Source organism: Pollicipes pollicipes, unplaced genomic scaffold (assembly GCF_011947565.3).
Source record: "Pollicipes pollicipes isolate AB1234 unplaced genomic scaffold, Ppol_2.1 Scaffold_4881;HRSCAF=5763_pilon_pilon_pilon, whole genome shotgun sequence".
Classification (NCBI taxonomy): Eukaryota; Metazoa; Arthropoda; class Thecostraca; order Pollicipedomorpha; family Pollicipedidae; genus Pollicipes; species Pollicipes pollicipes.
In genome coordinates this window covers 27,748,205-27,757,332 of record NW_023596576.1, presented here as the reverse complement: position 1 = coordinate 27,757,332, position 9,128 = coordinate 27,748,205, and the positions used below count along the sequence as shown (strand labels likewise).

General features: G+C 62.7%; 1 long non-coding RNA gene across 1 annotated transcript; it reads left to right on the top strand.

The window, feature by feature from the left end:
- Positions 1-2,460: 2,460 nt before the first annotated feature.
- On the top strand, positions 2,461-3,816 carry LOC119101536 (uncharacterized). The gene is made up of 3 exons (XR_005094575.1): positions 2,461-2,501; positions 3,132-3,249; positions 3,760-3,816. It is a non-coding gene; the product is annotated as an uncharacterized LOC119101536 (long non-coding RNA).
- The last annotated feature ends 5,312 nt before the right edge of the window (positions 3,817-9,128 follow it).

Sequence of the window (9,128 nt, the reverse complement as noted above, 5' to 3'; positions counted from 1 at the left end):
CCCAACACCCCCGAGCTTGGGTTTGTGGGACAGCGTAGCTGTGCTATAGGGCCAGGAAGCTTTTCGATTGAACAAATGGCCGGTTGTTTGGATGACTGATGCTATTCACTGCCCTCGTGCAGGTGGTCCTTTTGCTGTGGTCGCCGTTGCTAGCGTGTGTCGTGTTTCAGGGCCCGCGAGCGAGAGGAGCAGCTGACTGCCTCCCGTCTAGAGCAGAGCCCTGTGCCGACCAATCCGTTGGTCCTCCTGGCGGGTCCCCCCAGCTCTGTCCCGCATGCAGGCGAACAGCAGCCGCCGCCGGACCATCACGAGCCACCTCATCCTGGTCTGGAGCCGCGCCAGGCCGCGCCCACGGCAAGACCGGAACCCCACAACTCTCCTGTCGAATACCAGAACGAGTCGCCACCGGCTCAACGGCAGATACAGGCAGTCAGAAATAACAACTTAATTGAAGCAGACGGCGCAGATTCCACGAAAGATCTTGGAGCTGCGTGTTCGAAATGCCAACACGTCGACCTGGGCTTACAAGCAAGAGCCACAGGACTGGGCACTGCGGTAGCTCGGGGGACCCACAATATCGCGACCGGCTCGACTGGAATGGGCGACCGTGGCGAACCACTGACTGAAGTCGGCGTCCAGACGTCTGAAGACCCTGACTCGGGGCGGGTCGCTGCCCTGAACTTGGAGCTGGAAGACAGTCGGAGGGCCTGTCAGGAGACGCGACAGCTGCTGGAGGAACTGCGTTGTGAGAGCAGTGACGCGGCTAAGCTGAAGCAAGACCTGGCTGAGAGCTGCGAGCTCATCGTCCAGCTGACAAAGACGGTGCAGGAGATGCAGCAGCAGCAGCAGCCGACGCTCTGCCCGGCCCAGGCACGGCAGCAGGCGGTCCGTGACACACCATCAGATGGCGGCTCCTCTGACGGCGGCCCGGACCGCCGGGCCGAGCTGTCCCGGCTGAGAGGGGAGCTGGAGGAGAGCCGGGCGCTGGCGGAGCAGCTGCAGGGGGCGCTCTCAGAGGCCGAGCACCGGGCGGCCCGACAGCAGGACCAGCTGCGGGGCCGCGTGCAGGAGCTCACCTTCAGCCTGGCTCGGCTCGAGCTCAGCGGTCAGCTGATGAAGTCCCCCGCCGCCGCCGACGGGGACGCGGACGCCGGTGGTCCGGACAGCGGTACGTTGGCAGACCGGCGTCGGCGGGCGGCGCCGGAGGTCGGTGGGCCGGCCGGCCGGGCGGTGCCGTCAGAAGCGAGGCCGGGACGGCCGCGGGCCCGCTGCGCCCGCCAGGTGTTCCCTCCGGAGCAGCCCGCTGCGAGCGCCACCTTCCCCGACTGGCGGGTGGGCGCAGCCGCGGAGCAGGAGGGGGTGGCGCCGCGCCGCCGGTCCCGCTCGGAGACGGACGGCGAGGCGGCATCGGACAGCCAGACCACCACGTCGGAGCTCTGCTCCGGTGTAGGACCCGCGCCGGCCCGGCCCGGCCGCCGGCGCCAGGCCGAGCACGGCCGACTGCGACAGCTGGAGGCCGCCTACGCCGAGTCGTCGCGGCGCCTGGCGGCCGAGTCTGAACGCTCGGGTCGGCTGGAGCGGCACGCCGCCGCGCTCAAGACCAAGTACCGACAGATGCGCCGCCAGCTGGAGGCACCCTCGGCGGACGGCGGCTCAGGCGGCCGGGAGCGCGAGCTGCAGGCGCAGCTGGACCGGCTGCAGCGCAGCATGCGCCAGGAGCAGGAGCAGGAGCGGCGCGCGCTACTGGAGCTGGAGCTAGAGCAGCTGCGCGCCGGCGGCGACGCCTCGGGCCGCGCGCTGGCGCAACAGGTGGAGCGGACGCTGGCCGAGCTGCGGCGCCGCGCGCTCGACGACACCACCTCGGGGACCATGATGGCTGAGACGGACGTCAGGCGGATCATTGAGAATGAGGTCAGCGGCCGTGCCAGAAACTTAGCGTTGTCTTAGGGCTGTCTGTCCCTATTTTCAACGCCGCATGTTCCACGTTCTAACACCTGGATTCCAAATACTGGTTTTTACTTCCCTTTGATGAGAAAGCAACTGATCGATGGACTGCAGTGAACGTGCATGGAGCTCGCCGCATTAACGTTAACGTTACACGTGGATATGATTCTGAGGTCTTTATTGCTGGATGTTTTCCTCAACACGTATATGAGTTGTGCAAAATTAAATATGCCAGACTATTCCTTCCCATTGTTGCGTTGTCGGAAGCCACTGAAGTGGCGGGCATCTCAGACACAGCATACCTTTCAAGCTCACGACATTGCCGACCCACGACGGGAACTAGGGGTGTGAGCCAGCTTCGTACCAATCTCGGCGTTGTCGTCGTCTGTCCGGAGGACTGCCGCCTTCCGCTGCCCTGCCTGTGATGTGTCTCTCAGGCGCGCGCGTTCTGCAGTTCGGCGGCGAGGCGCGCCGGCGGGAGGAGCTGGCCGACGAGCTGACGGCCACGCGCCGCCTGCTGATGGACCAGCTGGTGCGGCTGGCCGCTACCGTCTCAGGTCAGACGGCGACCCCGGTGACCCCTCGGCCTGACGGGTCACGGGGTCAGGGGCCGACTGGGCCAGCCCGGAGGCGGCGGTGTGCCACCCAGATCCAGCGGGAGCTGGCCGCCGTGCCGTGCACCTTCTTTCTGCATCTCGTCACGACCACAACGCACGACCTCTCGCTGTATGACTGGGCAGCCGGGACAACTTCAGTGCATTGCGCCCGCTGAAGACACAATGTTTTAGTTACCTTCGTCTTATGTACAGACGTTCTGTGTCCCTCACTGGTGGTATTGCCTATGTCTAAAACAAAATTTTCCGGACATTTACAAGAGAATGAGCTTAGGTGTCCAAAAGCAATGCGCCAGATAGGAACCAGGTGCTGCAACTTGCCACGTATGTGGCTCAATAAAAAGCAAGTTGATATTTGCTGAGCCCGTCCTTTACAAGACCAGATGGTGATCACTACTTTCTGGACATAACATGGAGGATACCGCCTAATATAACTGGCACATCACCTTTATTAACTTTTCCTGTTCCCAGTGTTTTGTCGATTCATATGTGCCTGTCACTTGATAACATACGAGGGGCGTGACCTTTCCTGTGATCCCGCGCTACTCGTGACCGATGGCAGCCGATTTACAGCTCGGGATAAGAAGGAGGAGACGTTCCTGCAGCAGTGTGAACAGGTCCAGGTGCTCTCGACGCCCTCCAGCAGGCGACCGGTGGCGCCGCCCTGCGTCGAACCACTCGAAACACAACGGTATGTCCGGCCGGCCGGCGAAGTTTGAGAACGCTTGTAATGCTGAGCGAAGCTAACGTCGTGTTTGGTTGTCGGAGCTTTCATGGCTTGGCTGCAAAACTTTGATGGCCAGACAAATCTGTCTCTGAAAAGGACATGCAGCTTGGTCGGATGCACAACACGTCTGTTCGTGCTTTGCAGCTGTGTGAACCCTTACATTTGCGTCGGCACGGCAGCTATCGAATCTTGATTCAATGCGTCTCCCTGTAGCGTGCAGCGTAATTTGAATTCGTGTGAACTTTGTGATATTCACTGCCGACTTGTTTACCCCCTTTCCTCTCTGTTGCGTCACATCAACCGGTTCGCATTGTCCAGCAACACTCCAAACACCCGAAGCATGTAATCTGTTCAGGAAGACCCTTCGCATGCATCTGAAGTGTATGTCTTTCTTTGCCTCCCGCCGTGCATCACACGCTTCGGCGTTGACCGGTTCCGTTAGTATGTGACATGGCCGCGTGGCGGCGCCAGCAGCGCCGTGCCGCTGCTGCCGGAGCTGCGGCGGGCGCCGCCGCTGCCCGACTTCCAGGCGATGGTGGCCGGCGGCCGGCCGGGCTCTGGCGGTCGGCCGGCGCCGGCCCGCTCGCCAACCGCGGGCCTGGCGCACCGTATCCGCCACGAGCTCGACCAGAGCATCCGCCGCCACCTGGCCGACGACACCGGTACGTGCGCCGGAGAGGCGGGCTGGGCCGGGCCGGGGAACGACGCGGCACTGGGGGGTCACTGCCGCCCGACTGGTGTGCTGGGAGTGATGCGCAGTGACGACTGATGCGGATTGACGGCCGATGGGTTTATTCTGTGTTACATGCTAACTTTTATATTCTTACAGCTTGCGTACTCTGTCTTCGTGTTTTCCATGAGTTTGGCATTTATTTTTCAGACTGGCGGAACTGGGGCAGCGGCGGGTCGCTGGGTTCGGTGACCCCGAGGTCACCCAGCACGGTCCAGCTTAGCGGGGATGCTGTGGACAGATCCAAAAAAGACTACCTGAACACAGTGGTCAATCTGTATAGCATCTAAGCCTGCCGATCCACCAGACTCGCTTAATGCACGTCGGAGTCTAAGAACTATCCCGTCATCGAGTCAGCGAGAGAAGCGAGCTACTCCAGTAATCGAAAATATTAAACCGCTCTAGTCATTGAGGATTCTAGTCACCGAGGACACCCTGTACGCGTGTACGCGTGTACACGCGATCGATCGCGGCAAGGAGCCCTCAAAGCCGCTGCACTGTACTGCTGGACGCGAGGCCCTCACCCTCAGGCTACTGACCCACTACGCTTGCCGACAAGAATCTCCTATCACACCGCTCGGTTAGAGTTTCCGGCTGCTTGGATCAGGACTGTGTCCGGCCCGGGACCGGAGAGAGCTCTTGGGATCAGGACTGTGTCCGGCCCGGGACCGCAGAGGACTCTTGGATGGAGACTGTCCGTTCCGGGACCGGAGAGGACTCTTGGATCAGGACTGTGTCCGGTCCGGGACTGGAGAGGACTCTTGGATCAGGACTGTGTCCGGTCTGGGACCGGAGAGGACTCTTTGATCAGGACTGTCCGGTCTGGCGCCGGAGAGGACTCTTGACTCTACAGCCTCCCTGCGCGGAGTCAAACAAGATCGACCTGGCCGTGCACAGACCGAAAGGTAACCCGGTTGCCGAACAGACCGTCGCTGCGTAAGCCACCCGGAACGTTTGGGAAAGCTGCAGCGTGCTGCGATTGAAGAACGCTGACCAGGACAAGGCGGCCAGATGTAGAAGTCACGAGGCGATCGGTGTGTGGCTGTTGCGGTGCTGTGTCCGTGGCTGGCGTGCGTCAGCAGCGGAGCGATCGTCGCGCGACTCTGGCTGGAGGTGTGCGAGCGTTCCGCCCGTCTCCTGACGAGCCCCGTCCAGTACGTGTCGGACCGGTGTCTGTGTCGTCGCGCGACGCTGGCTGGAGGTGTGCGAGCGTTCCGCGGATCTGCTGGCGAGCCCTGTCCAGTACGTGTCGGGCCGGTGTCTGTGTCGTCGCGCGACGCTGGCTGGAGGTGCGCGAGCGTTCCGCGGATCTGCTGGCGAGCCCTGTCCAGTACGTGTCGGGCCGGTGTCTGTGTCGTCGCGCGACGCTGGCTGGAGGTGCGCGAGCGTTCCGCCCGTCTCCTGACGAGCCCTGTCCACTACGTGTCGGGCTGATGTCTCCGTGGCGCCCAGTCCAAGCACAGAGGCCGACTCGGTGGCGAGGTTGCGCCGCCGCTTAACGAGCTGCGAGCTTAAGTCGGATCCGTCCCGTCCCCGGTGCGGTGATCACAGAGGGGTTTACTGTCCACCATCGTATCGCCGAGTACCGCACCAGTGCACCGTGTCGCCGAGTGCCGCACCAGTGCACCGTGTTAGGTGTTGTACCGCACGCCACCTGTCGCGCCCGCCACCCGACGGGCCCGGCCCGGCCCTGCCTGCGAGGTTCTGACGTGCAGCCCGCACTGGTGCGCCGCGCCGGCGGAGCCTGCCGACGGTGGTCACGTGCCAGAGTTGACGGAAGAATGAGCCGAGACTCGGCGTGCTGTCTGTGCGACCCTGAACTTATGCAAAACGGGCGCTTGTCGATGTCCTGGGACCAAATGGAGTACCTGACCATGTGGGGCTAGTCACGCATCCTGCTTTTATCGTTTATGTAAATGACGCGTTCTCGTTCTGTCTTTCACGCGTTGTGTGGGGACCCGTGCGGCCTTGAGTGCTGTCATCGCCGGTTCGAATTTGTTCGGTAAACGTGCGGTGCTTGTCGCTGCTCTTGGTCGCCTCACTCCGTGCCGTCCATACACCATTGCCACAAAATACACGTTGATAAACATATTTTGTGCACAAAAGGGTACACGAGTACCAATAACAAAGTGATGCCACATGATAGTGGGACGCATGATACACGTCTCATAAATACCATGCTGGAAGTAAACATCAGACACGTGAATGACAAGCAAATTACGTTCCGCGAACAATGCGTGTTAAGTACAATGGCGCATGCTGCCTGGAGGGCCAAAGAGTTGCCAAAGCCAGACCATTTCGCATTCCCTGGCAGAGGCGACCGGTGGCGGCGCGCAAGCGGAAACCGTTCCTACGGGCGCGGAACCCCCTGACTAGTCACCGCCTCTCCGCAACATCACAGCCTCGCTTAACAGCAGACCCGGCGGGCCGCGGCTCCGGGCAGTGCCGTGGCGTCATCGCCCCCTTCTCCGGGCAGTGCCGCGGCGTCATCGCCCCCCTCCCCGGGCAGTGCCGCGGCGTCACCGCCCCCTCCTCCGGGCAGTGCCGCGGCGTTATCGTCCCCCTCCCCGGGCAGTGCCGCGGCGTCATCGATCCCCTCCCCGGGCAGTGTCGCGGCGTCATCGATCCCCTCCCCGAGCAGTGCCGCGGCGTCATCGATCCCCTCCCCGGGCAGTGCCGCGGCGTCATCGATCCCCTCCCCGGGCAGTGTCGCGGCGTCATCGCCCCCCTCCCCGGGCAGTGTCGCGGCGTCATCGATCTCCTCCCCGGGCAGTACCGCGGCGTCATCGATCCCCTCCCCGGGCAGTGTCGCGGCGTCATCGCCCCCCTCCCCGGGCAGTGTCGCGGCGTCATCGATCCCCTCCCCGGGCAGTGCCGCGGCGTCATCGCCCCTCTCCCCGGGCAGTGTCGCGGCGTCATCGATCCCCTCCCCGGGCAGTGTCGCGGCGTCATCGATCCCCTCCCCGGGCAGTGCCGCGGCGTCATCGATCCCCTCCCCGGGCAGTGTCGCGGCGTCATCGATCCCCTCCCCGGGCAGTGTCGCGGCGTCACCGCCCCCCTCCCCGGGCAGTGTCGCGGCGTCATCGCCCGTCGTCGGGCGTGCCACTCCGCCATTGGCTCTCCGGGCAGCGGACGTTGCTCCCGCTCTCTTCAGCTACGTCTTGCTGCGTTTGCAGCAGCAGGCCCGACAGCAGCTGAGCACTTCCAGAGCAGGCTGACAACGATGATGACGAGCACTAAGTCGACGACGGCGCCGACGATGGTGGTCCAGGAGCCTCCCGACTGTAGCCAGGTGGCCGGGTTTAGAGCTCTGGCGGGACGGTAGCGGCTCAGTTAGTTAGGGCTGGTCGAAGGCCTTAGGTCATTATCGGTCAGTGTCATTTGGCACGTTAGGGTGACGGAAGGAAACGCAAAACTCAGAGATGGGGATAATAAAAGTGGCGTCTGTTCTGCTCGCAGAGGAATTTAATTTCAGCATACCATGCTGGTGAAGATCTACAATAGGGTACACAGGGACACAGTAATGACAGCAAGCAACGGAAGAGAGGGCGCGATCACTCGCGAGCTCTAAAATTGATGACGGCTTATCTTCAGAATAGCAGGTGGTATTTAAAGTTAGATATCCAGCAAACATTGGCATACACTTTGAAAATCGCTGGCATGTCGAGCAATGCGGCATATGAAACATTCGCCGCAAAACTCTGCCGTTGATCTAGTTTTATGACTGGCTGGGTGGGGTCAAGATTCAAACAATAAGCACCGTTTGGCGTGGTCTCTGGTCCCAGGAATGCATGTAGTAAAAATATGAGACGTAATTTGTCAACAAAAAATAAGGAATAGTAATACCCCTGACGTTATGACCCTTCTTACATCGACCATGATGCTATATATATCGTCAGCTATCCACTGGCAGTTGAGAACGGAAAAAGATTTCAACAGCGCCCTTGATTGAAAGGTTTTGACTCAGAGCGTTACCCAAACCTTGGCACGTGACGTCACGTGGCCGGCGCATTGAGTCGGTTCGATGTAGTATGGATGCTTATTGATCACCGGTCAGCATCGCGCACCAATCCAGGGCGTGCCAACACACTCCCGTTTCGAAATCTGTCGGCGCGCTGCTGGCCAGCGACACGATAAGCACCGCGTTCCGTCCGTGTTGTGACACCACCCACCCACGCACCGCCGTCCGGGGCCCGGCCCGTCACGCCGGGGGTCCCGCCCCGCCACGCGCGGGTCCCGCCCCGCCACGCCGGGGCCCGCCCCGGCGCTGCCCACCTGAGAAACCGCTCCACGTTGTTGGTCGGGTTTGTCTGACCGTCGACGGTGAGGTGCGAGTCGGGCTGGACGTCAGCCTGAAGCGTCTCGCGGGGCTGGCGCTGGACGGGCAGCTCGCGGCAGAGGGGCGGCGCGGTGCTGCCCTCGGGCCGCAGGCAGAGCCGCGCCGTGCGCTGCTCGGCGCCCAGCGCCACCGGCAGCCGCAGCCGCAGCCGCGGCTCGGCCACCAGGCTGAAGCGGTACTGCGCCGGCGGTGGGCCGCGATCACCGTAGCTGACGTGCACGGTGCCGTGCTGCACGCCCGAGCCGTTCCAGAGGCGCAGCTCGGCCAGCACGGCAGCGCGCGCGTCCACGTGCAGCGCGCCGTCGAAGTCGGCGAGCCGGGCGCGGTGCACCAGGTAGTGTAGCCGCTGCAGGTGGTGCAGGTGCAGGCCGAGCCAGACGGGCCGGCCGGGCGCCGCCGGTAGCAGGCGCACGTGCGTCTCGCTCCGCTCCGAGACGCGCAGCTCGGGCAGCGGCGCACCCAGCTGCGGTAGCGTGCTGTCCAGCAGCATGTCCCCCCGCACCTGGCGGCCGACGGCCGTGTACGGTCAGCAGCCGGCGCCGGGGGTTCCTGTCCCCTCCGGGCGGGGGACGGCAGAACTGGTGCTAGTACCGGTTGTTGGTATGCAGTGATGGAAAGTGGCATGCGAGCACGGCGGAGGAATGCTAGGCAGACGGACCGTGCCGCCTGTCGAAGCTCGTCGAAGGCGTCGTTCATGAGGACAGCCTCAATAGGTCTACAGCACACCCTCGGTTACCATGGGATGTACACAGAACATTGTGATTTGTCTGCGTT